Source organism: Hippoglossus hippoglossus, chromosome 22 (genome assembly GCF_009819705.1).
Source record: "Hippoglossus hippoglossus isolate fHipHip1 chromosome 22, fHipHip1.pri, whole genome shotgun sequence".
Lineage (NCBI taxonomy): Eukaryota > Metazoa > Chordata > Actinopteri > Pleuronectiformes > Pleuronectidae > Hippoglossus > Hippoglossus hippoglossus.
The window spans coordinates 1,352,796-1,372,715 of record NC_047172.1 but is presented as its reverse complement, the minus strand read 5'-3'; the positions used below and the strand labels follow the sequence as shown (position 1 = coordinate 1,372,715).

Below are 19,920 nucleotides of genomic sequence, written 5' to 3'. Positions count from 1 at the left end.
AGCTCTGCAGTTACGTCACAGACCCCCCCCCCCCCCTGCACTTCCTGTTGATATTTAACTTTCACTTTCACTCTGTAGCAGAACTTCCTCTGAACATTTAACACTCGGCAGATCACGATCATATTCAAGCAGCTATTTTACAACAAGTCTCTTGTCTGTGTGAGCTTGTTGCTGCCAAATGACTTTTGACCAGTTTTCAAATCCAAGGCTTGAATTACTTTTTACAATCGTGTCCTGACACACCAGAGAAACCAGGAAACATCTGTTCCTCCCTGAAGAGACGCAGGCTGAAAACCAGACGATCACATTCACCTTCCAAACCAAACTGAACCAAACCAGACCAGACGTCCTGAGTGAGTCCAGCTACAGGAGAGAAGAGTCAAACTACAACCTGCCGACGCTCCACACACTGACCGTGAGTTTAACAAACACCTCGACTCAGAGAGGAAGTAAACCTCAGTGAAGTTCGTGGAGCTGTGACTGACTGACTGTCTGTTTTCAGCTTCACCTGGAGACTCAATGGCTTCCAGATCAGAAGAGGATCTCTGCTGTCCCATCTGCCATGATGTCTTCAGAGATCCTGTTCTTCTGTCATGTAGCCACAGCTTCTGTAAAGACTGTGTGAAGAGCTGGTGGAAAGACAAAGAAGTAAAAGAGTGTCCACTTTGTAAGAGAAGATCTTCAAGGTCAGAACCACCTTGTAACCTGGTGTTGAAGAACCTGTGTGAGACCTTCTTACAGGAGAGAGATCATGCTCCCTGCAGTCTGCACTCAGAGAAACTCACACTCTTCTGTCTGGACCATCAGCAGCCAGTGTGTCTCGTCTGCAGAGATTCAGAAAAACACAGCGAGCACAGATTCAGACCCATCGATGAAGCTGCACAACAACACAAGAAGCAGCTTCAGGAAACTCTGGAGCCCTTGAAGAAGAAGTTACAGTGTTTTGAACGTGTTAAAGTAGAGTGTGAACAAACAGCAGAACACATTAAGGTCCAGGCCGGACTCACAGAGACGCAGATCAAGGAGCAGTTTAAAAAGCTTCATCAGTTTCTGGAGGAGGAAGAGGAGGCCAGGATGGCTGCACTGAGGGAGGAAGAGGAGCAGAAGAGTCGGAGGATGAAGAAGAAGATTGAGTCTCTGAGCAGAGACATAACGGCTCTTTCAGACACAATCAGAACCACAGAGGACGAGCTGAGAGCTGAAGACGTCTCGTTCCTGCTCAACTACAAGGCTGCAGTGGAACGAGTCCAGCAGCACCCCCTGCTGGATGATCCACAGCTGGCCTCAGGAGCTCTGATAGACGAGGCCAAACATCTGGGCAACCTGAGCTTCAACATCTGGAACAAGATGAAGGACGTGGTCTCCTACAGTCCTGTGGTTCTGGACCCAAACTCTGCTCATCCAGAGTTCGTCCTGTCTGAAGATCTGACCAGTTTGAGACGAGGAGAGAAACAGAAGCTTCCTGACAATCCAGAGAGGTTTGATTATTACTTCTCAGTCCTGGGATCTGAGGGTTTTAACTCAGGGACTCACATCTGGGACGTCCTGGTTGGAGACAGTACTTACTGGTTACTGGGTGTGTCAGCAGAGTCTGTCCAGAGGAAGTGAGACGAACTGTCTGGATCATGGAGAATAAGGTTATATGAAGGTAAATACTCAGCAGAGTCACCATATGCATCATCTGTTCTCTCTGTGCAGAAGATCCAGAGGATCAGAGTGAAACTGGACTGGAACAGAGGAGAACTGTCGTTCTCTGATCCTGATACTAACAAACACATTCACACCTTCACACACACTTTCACTCAGAAGATGTTTCCATACTTTAGCATTATAGATCCCTTGAAGCTGTTACCTGTGAATGTCTCTGTGATGCTGGATCAGAGCAGATTTTATTCATCATGTTTATTTCTTCAAAAGAAATCTGCTGAATTTAAATGTTACACTCGTTATTCTAAAGCTTTGTTTATTTCTCCTTTTACTTCTCACTCATTTTTATTTCTCCTGTCGACTTTTCCACGTGTGTAAAAAGATTTCATTATTTTCTGATCTTTATCTTTGGTTTGTTTTTTACTTTCATGGAAAATGTTTTCTATCATTTAGATTTTGTGTGGATCCATGAAGTCGAGCAAACTGATGAAGATCCACATAAAAACACATTTATCAATAACAGCTGATCATTGTTCACATTCAACAAACTTTATTAAAACTCACACATGAGACATGATTCATGTTTAATCACATAAAGTCTGTTCACATATGAAATAATCCAACATATATGAACATTTGTCTGTTTGATGTGATGAAGCCAAAATGATTCTGTCTGTAAAAGTGTTTATTCAACAGCAGCCTAGTGATGTGATGTTAATATTGTGATCAAAATAATAAAAACTATGAAACAGAAACTGAGTTCTGACCTTTTTTAAGTTGAAATGTAAATATAACATTATCTGTCATTAAGTATGATTTAACACTCAGATAGTTTCAGGTTTTTAAATTGAGTTATATATACGTTTATTCATGAATTATTACTTTTTAATGTCATACTTTTTACTTCACACACACACAAATTATTAAGCAAACCTGAGCAGATTTGGAAACACTGAATACACAACCTGTCATACACTCAAAAAAATGAATCCGGGTTGTTGTTGACTTTATATATATTTTGTATGTTCAGTTTAATTAAAAAACATGAATTTGTTAAGTTAAAATACTTTTTTTTAATCAAGTCAATGTAATTGTGCCTCTAGTTATCTTTACAAAATAATAATGTTTTGGACAAGCTCGAAAAAATGATGTCAAGCCAATTAGGGTCGAGATACTTTTTACATCCAGATGGTGGCAGTAATGCAATGCCAGGTGCAGTAAACCCCCGAAGAAGAAGAACTCTACACTGCGCATGCGTAGAAGGATCTGACCGGAGTTCAAAAATTACTTTTTGGCGGCAGGCAAGTGGAAAGAGGTAAGAGAAATTTCTTTTAACTTTTGTAACCTGCAGTATTATTTATATTGTAAATATGTGTCTCATACCACATACTTGCTTGTTTAATTTTAGAGAGCAGGTGCATATTTAACATGTAGCTAACTAGCTAGGTTAGCTAAACTAGCTAAGTGAGCTACATGTCCCTGGGCGGAGCCCGCCATCCCTTAACAATTTACCACTGTGACACACCATTGTTCACCTGTCCATTATCTATAACAGCTCCGCTTTAGACCGCCCCGTGTCTGTAACGTTAGTGATCCCAGCTGCCATTGAGTCCGTGGCAGAATACGACCTGGCTCATCGCAGGCAATTTATGGTAAAGGCAGAGTCTGCCTGTGCAACCTGTATTTAGCAATGACTTGGCTGCATTTGAAGTTGTGTATCTGTTTTTTACGGAGTTGTACTATAGTGTGCCTCGCTAGGTTTCTATAATTGTGTCTGTCTGAATTCAAGTTAATGATTACGTTATTACTAAAACCCATCATCTTCCTGTTGCTACTTCATTAAAAAAAAAAAGTACCTATGCGAATCAGCGGGAAGCTTTTATTGTGAAGCAATGTAGAAAGGAAATGCTATGTATGTGCGGGTAACTGATACATTTGAGCTAGCGCACCAGCACGTAATTTATTGAAATAAAGCACCGCGTTTGCAGTGTTATGGACTTGAATGAAAAGCTAATAGCCGAAAGTTGTGCTAGCTAACCGCTGTATACTAACGCAACTCGTGTTGCCAACCGTCCCGTAAAATACGGAATCGTTCCGTTATTGGACACCAGTTAAATACGGAACACGTCTTCGTGTAGTATTCTCTCACGGCCGGTTTGTGTGACGAAGATGTGGGAAACCCTCCTGCTCTGCCCCCCCTTTCGTGTTTCACCCAACGGAGGGGGGTGGGGGGTCTAGAATTGGGCATTGTACTCTGCCCACCCAACAGTTCAACTTTATTCTGTTCCATTTGAATCTGCCAATCACGGTTATTTAATTCGCCCCGTCAGAATTTCCTGATTTCTGAATTGCTGGTTAGACACAGTTGGCGAATCATGTCGCATCTCTCCTCTCCTGGAGCGAGGCGGAGTGATCTCGCACACACACGCACACACTCAGGGGAAATAAGTTTCGTTTTTGTTGCTGCCTTCAGATGCTGTCGAAAAACAAAACACTTCACAGGGGACAACCAAGCCAAAGTCTCCAGGTGTTCACAGATTGTAAAGCAAACCAGTTTGTTAAACGTTTATAAACACGTTTTAATTAAATGAATGACACATGTGTCATTAAATATAATATAAATATAATGTTGTGTTTAGTTGAAACGTCTTCCATTCACAGGTACCTCACTGGAACGCATCACCTGCATGTGTGCTTCCGCGAAGGCACAAAAACGTTCGGTGGCACTAGTCTGTGTGTGGCAGGCTGCACCCCTATTTTAATATTTTTGAATTCTAATGAAAATGACAGACATATTCTTAAGAATTCAAAGTTTATTGTTTTTTGTAAGGGTTCTTATTATCATGCTATAATATTATATCAGTGGTATGAAATGCTTTCAAAATGATGACAATAATATAATTTATCACAATCATTTCAGGGAAAACTATTTTTCAAAAACTAATGGCACTCTCCCTCCTTTTGCAGGTGAACATTTATCATCAACCATATGTGTTTTTTTAACACGACTTCCCACAACTTTATATGTAAGTATGTTATATGTAAACTATCCGTTTTTTATTTTATGTGAAAATGTATATGCAAAATGATTTTTTACAATGCTTAATGTTGGATTAAAGGGGGCTTATTTTATGCATTAAAGAGATAATTCACAGAAAAATGAATTGAATTTCATTTAGTTGATGGCTCCTTTTTTATGTTGAATTTCAGATTGTAGCTGTGACAACCTGTATCTTCTCCCTCCTTCATTGAGCTGGCACTGCTGAGCCTTCATGTGGTATGTTAACAGTTAGACTTTTCTAAGAAAACTGTTATATAATGGGGCATTATTATAGCAAAAATATTTACAAATGTCCAACCATTCACACTCCTCACTCCCTCTGGCTCCGCTCAGGTGCTCTGGTGTTTAATCATTCACATTTGTTTAGTCTTTTTTTCTTAATTTACAGGTCTATTTACACATATACTAATTTGCATACACATTCATAAATATCAATACCCTGTTTTTTTCTGGGTTTTTTTTCTGATTTTGCACACCGAATCCGAATAACTATTTGCAAAAGGTTAGTATAACCCTATTTGTAAAAAAAATCTGCAGCGTCACACTACCGCTGCCCTCTGTTTGTATCCCTGTATGATCAGTTTTTTGTTATGTATTCATCTTGAATTCAGCTTGTCAATTTGTACAGATGACACTGAAAGTTACACTCTGTGATTTCATAGTTTGTTTTTTGTCCTTTCTTTCTCATTTATGTAAGGATACTGACGCTGTTGAGAGGGAGCTTCAACACATTATTCTCGGCATCTACAGCATCAATGTTGAGGGAGGTGATGCCACCACTTCTCCAGCCGATGTTGGAATAGTGATCGAGGGTGTTGAAGTTCTGCATGACTTGAGAGACATTGCCTCTGCATCTGCACTCTTGATGGGAGTTATATATGCACTGAACCTCAGTTATCCTCAGGAACTGAAAGCCTTCTTTGAAGTGCTTCAGAAGGTCTTCCTTCAACTTGATTCTTCCAGACTTTCAAGCAAGGTCCAGATGCTCAAGAACAAACTCTATGAATAAGCCAACCATTTATATCGATGCTGAATGTTCTGTGGAATAGCCAGCAAAGCTATATTTTGCGCTGTAAATAAAATGATAAGCTAAAAACTACAATTCAGTTAAAAAAAACAACAGTGATTTAACAATTTTTTTAGAAATGTTATAGTCTAGTGGTACTATTTAGTAAAGTTTCAGAGTCAAATCTAAGTACAGTATTGACATTACTGATAGCAGTTTGTCTTTCAGTTGTGCCGCTCTGCTCGGCAGATTAAACCATCTGCTGGACAATTGTGCGATGATTCCATTTATATCTTTCCCTAAACATTTTTGTATGGTGTGTTAAATATAACAAAGTTATTGTATATGTATTGGTTAACACAGATATATCTGTGATAGGCCATTGTCAGCCGATTATATATATATATATTCTGCAGCATTAATTAACATGTTATGTTATTTTCTCCACAATGCTAAAATGAATGCGCGTTAACGTTTTGTTAGATGTTACAAAACATAGGAAAGTGGAATTGTTGTATTGTTGGACCATGTTTTAAAAATTGTTGGATGTTTTTTGCTGTTGGACCATGTTGCAATGTTTTAATAAAAAGTTAAAAAAATAATTTGGTTGTACACAATTCATTTGTGTGGAACCAGTTGACAAAATAGGATTATGTTAAAGTAATTCATAAAAAATACATTGGATGAACACCGTTGAGTTAAGTTAATTGAACTTAAATTTATTATATTACTACTATAAATAAGATATATGTAAGCTGTAAATATATTATTTAAGTCCATACAACATAACTTAAATTGGGTGAACGTAAATTATTTAAATTGGGTGAACGTAAATTACTTAAATTGGGTGAACGTAAATATATCCTGTTGATCTGAAGTTATTCTTTTGAGTTGGAACGACTCATTATTATTTCATTACTGTAATTCAAGTTAATTCATTTGGATGAAACTAATAATTTAGCTTTCAACTAACCTAATACAATTTCGTGGAACCAGTTGACAAGATAAATTTAATTAAAGTCAACGAATCATTTTTTTGAGTGTACTATGGTCATGACAGGTTGTGAGCATCTCCATCATTATTTCCTAACATCTGCGTTTCTGGACCAGCAGCAATTCAAAACTTTTCACATGAAAATGTAGCAAAACAGTCGAAGTGAAGCATCATCATCATCAGTTTAGCGACGCACAAGAACAACAGAAGAGTGTAACCAGGACAAAAAGGTCAAAGTTCAAACAGTTTAAAGTGGCTTTTTAAAAGTAACGTCACAGTTTTAGGACGTTTCCCTTAGTGGCTTCATACTGAAGGACACATTCGTCTTCTTAGAAAGAGTCTCTCCCACACTCCCACACTCTCACACACACACACACACACACACACACACACACACACACACTCTTCGTTGACCTTGCCGCCTGCAGCCCCTGAGCGTTGCCTCGCTGCCATGACGACGCAGCTGTACCGCTTGTGGTCGGATAAACAGCAGCAGCTGGTTCCAATTGTGCTGTGTCATCAGTGTGTGTGTGTGTGTGTGTGTGTGTGTGTCTTCTCATTAAGGCAGCACACCCACACTCTTCCAGTCTTCCGTCTCACAAGGTGAAACCTCCTCCTCCTCTTCTTCTTCCCGCTCTCCTCCTACTCTCAACTCCCCCTCTCTTCCTTCTCTTCCTTCTCTTCCTTCCTTTTCCATTAACTCTCTGAATCATAAACTTCACTTTTTAAGTCTCAGGTTGATTGACTGTAGTTTCGGGGGAAACCCCTCCCCCACCCGTCTTATTTCCCATGATGCTCTGCGCTCCACTGGTTTGAAACAGAACAAAGATGGAGTACAACACCCTGCTCACTTCTCCTGTCAAGATGGTGCCTCCCTTTGTCTTGTTAAAGGTGTGTGTGTGTGTGTGTGTGTGTGTGTGTGTGTGTGTGTGTGTGTGTGTGTGTGTGTGTGTGTGTGTGTGTGTGTGTTAATAACCTCTGTGGTTCACCTGAGTCTCTCGAGCCTCAGGACAGACGGACAGACGTGTGTGTGTGAATAATTTATAACTCTGCAAAAAGCAGTTCCATTTCTTTCTCTTCATAATTTCAGTTTCTGAACAGCTCTGCTTCACGAATCAGTTTCACAGAGCGATGCAAACACAGTAAAGGATTAACGAGCTGGAACTACTTCCGTTGAACTATAGAACCGTCAGGACTTTGCCTCCTGATTAAGGAGAGTTTGGATTATCGCTTCTTTGTTTGTATTTGACCTTTACCTGCGTTTCCCTGGTTCCACTCTGTGTCCCACTCTGTGTCCCACTTTGTGTCCCACTCTGTGTCCCTCTCTGTGTCCCACTTTGTGTCCCACTCTGTGTCCCACTCTGTGTCCCACTTTGTGTCCCACTCTGTGTCCCACTCTGTGTCCCTCTCTGTGTCCCACTTTGTGTCCCACTCTGTGTCCCACTCTGTGTCCCTCTCTGTGTCCCACTCTGTGTCCCACTCTGTGTTCCACTCTGTTTCCTGTTTTATTTTGAAAGTCTGATCTCCCTTCTTCCTTTCTTTGGTTTGTGGATTTTTGCTTTATTAAAGGAATAAGATGAAGATAAATATTAGATAAATAAAGATGTAAGATGTTCATCAGAGAGATTGAGGCTATGTCCACACGTATTGCTTTTTTCTATAATATTAATAATGTCTTTACTCACATGAACGTTCTCAAAGCAAAGTTACAAATAAAATAAATAAGACATTAAATAGATAAAACAATAAACGTAAAAGTAAAACATACAAAAAAATGACATAACAATAAATATAAGAATAAGAACACTAACCAGTTTGTTTTGATTCAAAGGAAGTTAGTGACTCAGCTGCTGTGATCCTCCGAGTTCAGAGCTGTGATTTCTATAGAAACTTCAAATCTTAGATTAAGAGCATTTTCACACCTGGGTTGTTTGGTTCGGCGTTTCAGACTTTTCAGTTGGAACCAAAACATCAGGTGTGAAATGTTCCTCGGAAAAAACAACGGGACCAAAATGTAGTGGTGGTCTGGATCAAACTGAACCGTGGTTAAGTTCGTTTCGGACCAATCACAGGAAGTGGAGACGGCATTAAACAATAGAAGAAGAAGAGGAAGCAGCTGCAGGGTTGCTGCGGACCCTAACCTCCTCATTACCCCCGACCTCCTGAGTCCAAACACACTTTAGCCGTGTCTCAATTCAGACGCTGCATTTTAACACCGACTGCATCACATTGGTGCGACTAGACTGTCCCATTTCTAACCTGGTCAACAAAAGCATCCTTCCATCCCCGAGCAACCAAGGCCCCAACAGGTGGATCCTTATCGGGGCCAATCTATCCCAGGATTCATTGCTCTCCGGCGACAAACTGTGTGTCAAAGAGATAAATGAGACCAAAACGTCTGATACGGACACTGGCAGTAAAACGTACTCGTGTCCAACTGCTGCTTTTGTTGCTAGGCGACGGGAATAAGGACAAGTTAGTAAAGCCGATCACAGAAATCCTCCGTGGACAAGTTTTCACTTCGCAGTCCTCTAAGCCCATTAGGTCCCTGGGCGAGGACGCAGCTTTTGTCGCAACACCACAACAACGTGACCTCACTTCCTCCTTTGCTCCCATCAAAGCTATTACAGCCACTAGAGGGCGTTGTCACTTGCAGGTTAACATGTCGTTCTGGGACATTTGGTGAGAAGACGGAAGCTAATAACATTTTATACAAGTAAACCTCAACAGGGAAGAGCAGATGTTACATTTTTACGTACTAACCTCTCCCCAAAACTCTTTGAAATGGAACGACTCTGGCTCGATTCAGCTTCCTGCACAAACGAGCACGTCCTTGTACGGTTACAGAAAATTCCACTTGCGTTTTTCGGAGATACGACATTGTTATAAAGATCCAATTTCTTTTCCTGGACCCAACCCGAGTTTTGTCGTTGAATATTTTTGACCTAGAAAAGTGTTTTGCGTTTGACTGTGAGCGTATTGAAGGTGCAACAGAGACGACGCTGCTGCGCCCGTGAACCAGATTTGAACCTGCAACATCAACCGTTACGACTGACACCACATCGCTCCGTCCCGCTGGGAGACGCCGCCTCGGAGCAGAGAGTGTGTGTTTGTGTGAGAAAAGTGCATCTGTGTGTGTGTGTGTGTGTGGGGGGGGGGGGGGGGGGGGGGATGAAAGGGATGCAGACTGGCCTCAGGCTCCAATTAAAAAAGGCTGAGGTTGCTATGGCGATACAGGTGAACTGAAGTACTTTATGAAATATTACTGGCGGACGGACTGGTTTACACCCCCAGCTGGGAACAAACTCTACTCTGGATGTTTTCTTGTGTTCGGGTTAATGTTTGAACGTCACTGTGTTTGTTGTGAGTCTGAGCTTTTCTGTTGGTTTCTATTGTGGTTCTGTGACGATGCACAGAAATGCGAAATGTAATAATTAATACTAATAACTTTATTGATGTGGAAAGAATAAAACAAATCCTCCGTTCTGTTTGTTCTGCATGTTAGAAACGTAAATGGAAAAGATTGAATTAGAAACGTCATGAAACCTGAACTCACTACATCAAATGCATGACACATTATGCAAATTGTGCAGAGATATACAAAAATAGAAAAACGACACAATAACACTTTTATTTTGAAAAAGTGAGTGACGCACGTACGCACAGTTAATGAAGCTCGCGCAGAGGGAGGTCGTTGTACCTGCTGCCACTCCTGATCTCCTGATCTGTATCTGATGTCTGTTGTTTTGTAGTTTCAGGAAGGAGTTAGCCTAGCTTAGCATAAAGACTGGCGGCGGGGGGGGAAACAGTTAGCATTTCCTCTCTGGGCTTCACGTCTGTCAGTTCAAACCTTTTATCGGGTTCATGTCGTGTGGTCTGATCCCGGTAACAAGCTGTGTATCTGGAGTGTTCATCACGTGATGCTAGTCTCTCATCTGATTAGACGAAGGGGAAGATTTGGACGGTTTTTAAATCTTCTTCTATTGTCAGTGACACTCGGCACAGAAGGTGAGGATTGTGGGAAAATTGATGCAGTGCCAACGATACAGAAATTACTTTAATTTTGCAACTGCTGCAACACACACACACATACACTCACACACACACACACACACACACACACACACACACACACACACAATTAAACACAATTAAACATGCCTCCTCCGTCCTCTGCTATTTTTAAATGTCACCTCTCTCCCTCTCCGTGTCTCTCTCTCTCTGGGTCTCTCTCTCTCTCTCTCTCTCTCTCTCTCTGACTGTCACCTTCTTCTCTTCTTTCACTTTCACTCTCTTTGTTACTTTCACACTCTATTCTCTCTCTTCTCTAACTTGACCACAAGTACTTTGACAGATTTTTACACTCGTGTTTTCTACGTCTGTGTGGTCCATGCTCCTTGCTGGATTGACAGCTAGCAGCGTCCAATGGGTGCAGGCGGCAGGTGGAGGTGGGCGTGCAGTGTCTTCGAGCTCTCTGGCTCCAAATATGGTTACTTCTGGTTTCAAAAAACCAAGATGGCCCTGGACAAAACTCAAACTTGAGCCTGTTTGTCTGTATCTGATTGCATAAGCTGCTACATGAGGAAACGGTCATTTGACTCAGACCCCCGACCTCCTCGCCGTCCGACCTCCTCGCCGTCCGACCTCCTCGCCGTCCGACCTCCTCGCCGTCCGACTCCTCTGGGATGAGCTGCAGTGCCTCACTAATGCTGTTGTGTCTGAATGGGAGCAAATCCCTGCAGCCAGACCCAACATCCTCTGGTGAAAAGGTTAAAACAGCTCAGGACGACCTCGCAGGGATCGAACGTTCATGTTCAGCTGTCGAATGTGGGCGGATTTGGCCGTCCACATACTTTTGGCCATGTCGTGTACTCCATTATTAAAGTGGAGCTGTTTCTTGCCTCACACGCCCATAACTCACTTATTTAAAATATTTTTATTACCGCACATGCACATGCACACACACACACACACACACACACACACACTTCTGTTAATAGTATCAGAGCCAGCCAGCTGCTCTCCGCTGCAGCAGAGACCCCCTGTGGAGGCCTGTTAAACCTCTGTGTGTGCGTGTGTGTGTGTGTGTGTGTGTGTGTGTGTGTGTGTGTGTGTGTGTGTGTGTGCGTGTGTTGTCTCCACCCTCATTCTAAGCAGATAAAGTCGACATATCCTGATGAAAATAACCAAATAGGTCACGAAAAATTATTCTTCTCTTTCCTCTATCCTCTCAAACTGCTTTGTGTGTGTGTGTGTGTGTGTGTGTGTGTGTGTGTGTGTGTGTGTGTGTGTGTGTGTGTGTGTGTGTGTGTGTGTGTTAACACAGCACAAAATAATGAATAATAATGAAAGGAAGCAGACTCACGCTGTATCAGGGACCAGTGTTTCTTTATGATTGTTAGCTCATAGCAGCAGCAGCGTATTAAAAATCCATGGCAGACTGAGGCTGTGAGGATCCGTCAGAGTGAACTTCAGAGCTGCTGCTGCTGTTTCCTCTCAGCATTAACACCAGCATCATCCCACTGTCATCGCTGGCTCCTCTGCACTGTGTGAGGATGATTAGTCAACACGCTGCAGCCTAGTGGAGCAAATTATAACTCAGAAGGCCAAGACAGATGTGGACCTACAAGAAAGGTTGACAGTTTGATTGCAGTTGTAATTGTGAGTAAAATGTCACTAAAACAAAAAATGAAATGCACTAAAACATTGCACTAAGACTCTGCCTCTGGAACTGCAGCTGTAGCCTCGAGGTTGTTTCTGAAATGTTTGCAGCTCCTTAGATTAATAAAAACCCTTCTGGATCATTTCAGGACAATGTCCATACTTCAGTACAGATTTGAAAACGATACAAAGGTTTTTATTATTATCTTATGTCCTGAAATCATGGACAGTAAATAAAGATGGCCGACACGACAGCTCCCCAAAAGTGAAGCCAAAGCGTCCTGATCGCCCCCTCGTATAGGAATAGGTCATAAACCCCGCCTCCTCCGTGTTAGCAGATGGGACAAGTAGTTTCTCAAAGATGGTTTCTGTCATTTTATGTATATCTTATCTCAGTGTTTGTTCCCGTGTTCATGTTTCTGATTAAGTTAGGTTTTAATTTGTTAAATGATGATATAATAACAGGCTGAGATGTCATGATTGACAGCTGAGACTTTATTTACAGACGATGGTCTTTCTCTGTTGCTCCCTTTGTAATATTGTCTAGATATGTTCAAACCCTTCCAGCTGATGCCTCTTTATCGGAACTTCAGCAGAAGAGAATGAGGAACATGCTATAAGTCCTACATATCAGGAAATGAGTTTAGTTGCTGGACTGAAACTGTGCCTCATGTGAAGGGAGTGGCAGACAGGTTGTTATCTCACTGTATAATTTACAGCTCTGGTGTGTCAGTGGGAAGCTGCTGGCAGACTTTAACCTCTGAAAATGAGACACAGTCTACTCCACTCTTTGCTCGGTGTACGTGCGATCGCTCCCAGCACGGCGGCGTCTTCCCAGCCTGCTTTGCATATGACTGCAGGGTTCGGGATCAAAGAGAGGAAGTCATGAGGCGTGCAGCGGTAGACTCGGTCTGATGAAACGCTCGCTGCTGCTATCAGGAGGCCTGGGAGAGGTTTTACTGTACAGCCGCACGCTTTGCCTTCATCCTTGAGACGCTGGGCTGCTGCGCTGGTTCAGGGCCGCGTGCTGGCAGCGCAGGTGGGGGGGGTCGCTGTGTCACTCAAGGACTCGTTGACAGAAGTCGATGAAGCTGACGGACTCACGCTGGCTGCAACTGATGACCTTTGAGCTTCAGGGAGGATTCTTCAAAGCTGCAATAAAACAAACAATCGCACATTAAAATATTACTGAATGAATATAATCTTGGTTTTTAATGATGAACCTAAGACTCTACAGGATAAAATCACTTTTTAATGAGCTTAAATAAAAAACAGGGTCATCTGTTTGACTGCAGTTTGATGGGTGGATCTCTTCAGGAAAAAGCTGCAGTTTAAAGCATCGTTCCAGTTTTTAACAGCTAAGTTTTCAAAGTTTTGGGCCAAAGTTCTCATCCGCGAGGCTGTGAGCAGAACCACAGGTTAGTCCAACTTACTAAAGCTGCAGTCAGACACCGAACTCTGCAGATCCTCTGGAGGCGCATGTGTGAACGCAAAAGTCAGAGTGAGAGTCTCCAGATCATTTGTGGACTTTCTCCTCCTGGCCTCCTCGTCCTGAAGTCCGTAGAAAAGGTCTGTACAAATGTTTGCGTCTGCCGCGTGCAAAAAAACAAACAAAAATCTCCCGGTAGAAAAGTGGCGACACTCCTAAAAGCACAGACGAAGATGTCAAGTGAGTTTGTGGTTTGTTGCCATTGTCTTGAATGTGTAGTTGTCGTAATTGACAATGTCACTAACGTTGATGAGTCCCAGCCACAGAGCGTTTATTCAAATTTCATTAATATTGAACATATTGTTTGTATAAATCGAATCAAATTCAACACTGCACTTCCTTGGGCCCTTAACAACACACATTTAGAATATAGGTCGATATTTGGCAGAGACGTCGTCTTTATGAAGTTTATGAAACACATGTTCACAAGTTAGCTTTTGTTTCCATGTCAAGGCGAAAATTTCAAATCCCAGCATTTTATCAAGTGTATGAAAATATAACATCTTCCACTGACATGAAATGATCCGTATTTCTCTACACTTCTAAATGTTGGAGTTTTTATATCATAATGAGGTTTAAATGATAAATCACAGCAGAGTCTTGTGATGACGGTTTGTGGTGAGTCAGTGTGAAACCCTGCTGGACTTGGCTCGCTCGCGGCTCCGTGTTGTTGCAGAGGACGCAGATATAAATACTCAGACAGCTTCCTGCTTCTCCCTGCTGGGGTTCAGCATCACAGCCGTCCCAGCTGAGCACACACCCAGACACAATAGACCGGACCAGACCCGCTTCACAGAGCCCAGTGGACTGAAAGAGGCCCTTCATGAAGGATTATCACACAGGTCTCCTCCTTAGCTTTATTCAGAGCGTGACAGAGAGATGTGGAGGTTATGTTTGAAAAAGACACGAGGTAATGAAGTCATGTTTAATCTGAGTTATTTCTCAGACTCCTCCCAAAGAGAGGAGACAGAGATATATATATACTGTATTTTATTTTGAAAACCTGTGAGTACTGCTGCTGCTGTGACTGCTGGTGATACTACAGATACTACAGATACTGTTTTACTAAGAATATTAGTGGTGCTTTAGTCCCAATACTACCATTACTACTCCTGCTTCTCACGTGTGTTTATAATTGGAGGAACATTTTGAGGTGACAGCAGCTGATTTGACAGCATTACACAATTTTACAATTCTACATCATGTTTATTCCCCATTGTAGAGCAGATACTGTATATTTATCTCATTCTGTCCGTCACTGTCCATCTTCCTGCTGCATTCTCTCCTCATTCTCGTGACAAGATAACCAGGACACTGACCCCCAACCAGGAGGAGCTGCTCCACTGTTTCTCTGTTGTTATTATTGTTCGACCTCACCAGTGGTTTGGTTTCTAATAAAGTCCTGCAGTGAAGAAACGCTTGATTCTGAAAACAAAACAAAAAGACGATTCCATCCACCGCTTTCTTCAATATTCTGAAATCAAGATAAAATGCAGCAGCGACTCACATTTCGTTGATGACAAAAATTGAATCTGTGTTTCTCAGTTAATTAAAATCACAACCAGCAGGTGGGAACTTGCACCAACTGAACCAGTTCCTACATTAACCTCAGATTAGTCAAGCAAATTAAATATATGTTTAACCACTGCTAATGATGCTAATTCAATTAGCACTGCTACATCAGTTGCTGTTACTGCTGTTTGGTGGTGATAGAACTGAAATAATTACATTAGGGCTGCTTTCGGACAGGCAGTGAACTCTGGACGTTCTCCGCAGGGTCCGTATGTGTGAGATGACGGAGTCTGATAACACTGATGGATCAGATATTGACGTCATTTATCAGCTTGAAACAAAACGTGTAAACTAATCTAAAGCTGTGGACGTTACATCACAACACGAGGGGAAATCCTGCCTGTGAATGAGCAGCTGGCCTAAAATACGCCTGCAGTTTATAAAACCCTGTCGGGCCCGGAGCCGCCGCTGCAGAGCGCTCAGAGCCGGAGGGGAGGACAGGATGTCATCTCAGCCAATCTGATGTCTTTTTCAAAGCTCTGTCACCCTCAGGGCTTTACTTTCAGAGTGGGTTTTGAGGAGATTTGCCAAAGAGAGAGATAAAATAACTGTTTCGTAAGTGCTGGTGTGTTAGTTTGAATGACGTGCGTGTGTGTGAGAGAATAAGAGGCTGGAAGAGTCGCTCTCAGTCATCAGTGCTGTTTCCGAGCTGTCGTTGGTTTTATAATCCTCCAGAAACAGACACACTGCAGGGTTCAAGCTGAGGAGAGAGGCCAGATATCAGCTGACTCATCTTTAAATCCAAGGAGGAGGCACTGCTGATAACAGAAAGACAAATGGCCGAACATTTATTGGACAAAAATGTAGGGGTGTACCGTAGCCAGCCACCAGGGGGTGATCCAAATGTTTTGGGAACTGTCGTGTCGTTGATGCTGGACATTTTTGGAAATATTCTGGATGGGCTGTATGTGAAAACGTAAATTTCTGAGGCAGTTGCTGTGAATATTTTGAAGAAATTTTGCTAATGTCATAATGAGTCCATGTGAGAATACAGCAGGTGATTGTCCGGCGGATTCGCTGTGAGCAAGTGGACGTGTTGATGAGGTTTCTAACACGTGACGGACGTGAAACTGGAAGAACACAAATATCTCAGGATGAAGAAGAGGAGCCGTACACGTAGAAGACGAAGACGTCAACTTGGAAACACGAGGAGGTTCCAGATCTTTTGGTGATGAGGGCCGACGCCGGTGTGGATGAGCTGTAAACAACAACACTGATCTTTCCACAGCAGAGTTTATACGTCATGTCCGGCCTCCTGCTGCTCTACAGGCTCCGCCCCTCGCCTGGATGTTCCCCACATGTTCCTGTTGGTGTGAACGAGTCGGACCCGGAACAATCTGCTGCTGCCGCTGCACATGTGACAAATGTCCAGTCCCAATTTTCCACAGTTCATGTCTGAAAACAGCTTTTAACAATTATAAATAATGACCACCAATGACTGTGCCGCTCCTAGCAACAGGACCCAGCCGGCCTTCCTTACGAACCACCATCCCACCCCCGCTGACCCAAACCTGCACCAAAACACACCAGCACCATCATGTCATTAAATCTGCTGATGACGTCATGGCAGGTTTGATGCAGCTCGTCACTAACGAGGATGAGTCAGGCAGCAGAGATGAAGCAAGGACATCGATGTGTCTCCCTCTCAGTCAACGAGACGCACACACTCACAGGAGATGGTTCTTGACTTCATGAGGACCTCTCAACACCAGCGGAGGCGGCGCTCCGCCACATATTCCTCAGTGAGACGCCACTAATGGAGCTGGAACTGGATACTGACGAGGGTGTGATCAGACGTCCTGAGCAGCTGTTACAGATGTGATGCAGAAAGAATCCTGCTCCACCTCTCACCTGAATAATGCGGAGGATTTGTTGCTGTTGTGAACGTGTTTGTGCAGAAAACCTCCTGCTGTGTTGTGCATGTGTGAAAGGAACTCTGGGTAAACTCCGTAGCCAATTCTCATACCAACAGGAAATGTCTCTGTGACTTACATTAATTAACTTTTACCTAAACCTGAGCTTAACCTGACCTTAACCGAAACCTACACATTACCTTAGCCTTAACCTAAACGGAAACCTTACCTTAACTTTAAAACATATCTTCACCTTGAGATTTAATGATTTACATTATGGGGACCTGCTTTATGTTCCATAATTTAACTGTGTGAATCGATTAAGGTCCCTACAAGGTGAGTAATACCTGGACCACACACACAGAGCCTCAGAGAAGACGTTCCTCCTCAGCTTCAGTTATTGCACCTGTCAGTTTGCTCTGCACCTCAGCAGAGAGCGTGACATTTGCAATGCTAATGACTGTTAATGTGCTGGAGTCATTACGTATAGCTTATGTTTTGCATGATATGATTTACATTCTGATCGGCACAGGAGCAAAGTAGCTCATTGAGGTTTTTTAAAGCGTTGTTTGCAGCACGTTATAAAGTCAGTGGTCCTGCTCACATACTGTTCTGTGAGTTACCACAGCTTGTGCTTTGAGAGGAACTACATTTTCTTCCTCTTGTATCAGTAAATGATGAATTAAAACACCTTTTTCCTTTGCTGCTTCTTCTGGTGACACTGCTGCTTCACCCTGCCTTGCTCAGAGGCACGTGCAAACGAGAGAGAGGGCAAGAGCAGCACCCACTCTTTCTTTCTAGCCAATCACGGCGCTACGCTGCTGCAGCCGGACCTCCTGCTGAGTTTGACAGAGCTGTGTTACAGCACCACAAACTTTGAAACTGAGAACTGAAGGATGTGGATGCACGCTGAGGCAAGAAGAAAAAAAACGTCCCGTCAGGATTTTAGAAACCAGAAAAGGAGTGAAACATGAAAGGCTGACAGAAAGTGAAAAATCTGCATTTTCCATTTGGAGGTGCTGATGGTGCAGCGCCTGCAGCAGGGGTCGCCTGTGGCTGCCACTGACTGTGCTGCACACACACACACCCACACACACACACACACACCCACACCCACACCCACACACACACACACACCCACACCCACACACACACAGTCACACAAGTCAACCTCCTCAGCAAATTCTGCCTCTGTGTTGATTTACTACATTTCCCAAAATGCCCTTCAACAATCAAGCACTTGACATAGCAGCGTGGCTTCTTGACCTCCAAGGTCTTTACACACTGGGGGGGGGCATTTTCAAACATGCCCACTGACAACCTCAAATAAATAAGCTGTGAGGACAGATTGTGACGCAGCAGCGACACTGTCCCATTTCAAAGGCTCCTCCAAATGCGTCCTTCATCCCAGACAAATGGGTGGATCCTTCCCGGCCCGACTTATCACGGGATTTGGTTTTTCAAAGAGGTAATGAGACGTCTGATGCTTGAGTATTTTGCTTCACCTCAACCAAACAGCAAACAGTGCACACGTTAGAAACTGAGGGGCGTTAAAACGATCTTGTCAACCCCAGAAATCCTCTCTCTCAGTTTGTTTCGTCCCCCTCAGCCTACCCGGCCCACGAAGACCGCCTCCCTCGTGGTAGAGCGCGTCCTCAGAAGGACGCAGCAGCTGAACTGGGACACAGCTTTATTTTCTCTTTCTTGTACGTCGGGAAATCTCTACTTCTGTCCAATGAAAAGAAGGAGGAGGACAAGATCAATCACAAGAGGAAACTGAAGTCTTAAAATATTCAGGATCTTGGTCTTGAGGTATTAATACCTTCAAGCACTTGGTGATATTCTAGTTTTATCTTTACTGTAGGTATTTTCGTACACAGACACTCGATCCAAACCTCCTCGCTGCGTTTTTCATCTCCATCTCACAAAGTGCTCTGTGTTTCCTGTTGTCTGATGGATTCGTCCCTGTGGGATTGTTACATCACTGGAGCGAAATTGTGGCTCTCGAAAGAAGCCTCCTGTTTTAATTGTGATGGACTGAACCCAAAGCCAGATGCTAATCATCAGTGTTTAGATTACAGCTGGATGTGTTTACATCACCTTGTTTACAACACATAAAACTACTGGCTGAAGACAGAATGTGTACAATATGTTTTTTTGCTGTATATTTGAAATTTCATGAGGAAATTTGTGTTTTAAAAACATTAAATGTCACATGTGTCTTTTGATGTTGTCTTGCACGGGGTCAATTTGACATTTGTGACCCTGTCCCCGATGAGTCTGTCCACTCGTCTGTCCACTCGTCTGTCCACTCGTCTGTGGGTGAGCGGAGTCGAGCTCTGAGGCTCATTACCGCAGCATTGCACCCGAGGGAATCCACTGGAACCAGCAGCCCATATTGATCCCAACCCAGAACAACTGAAATATAAATGAAGGATTTTCACTGTGGACTCCTTTGTGCAGCCACACCATTATCTAACAGTGTCTGCAGCGTTTCTTTTCATTACTGTCAATATTGTGTCTGCAAACATCGCAGCAGAAATGTTGCTTTAACCGTCTTATTAAGGAAAAGGTGTTTTTACAAGTGTGAGCTGAAGATCACAGGTAAATACCCAAGGCACTAAAACATATAATGGG

General features: G+C 42.9%; 1 pseudogene; it reads left to right on the top strand.

Annotated features, from left to right (window-relative positions):
* The first annotated feature begins 519 nt into the window (after positions 1 to 519).
* On the top strand, positions 520 to 2,966 carry LOC117756490 (annotated as a pseudogene).
* Positions 2,967 to 19,920: the final 16,954 nt, after the last annotated feature.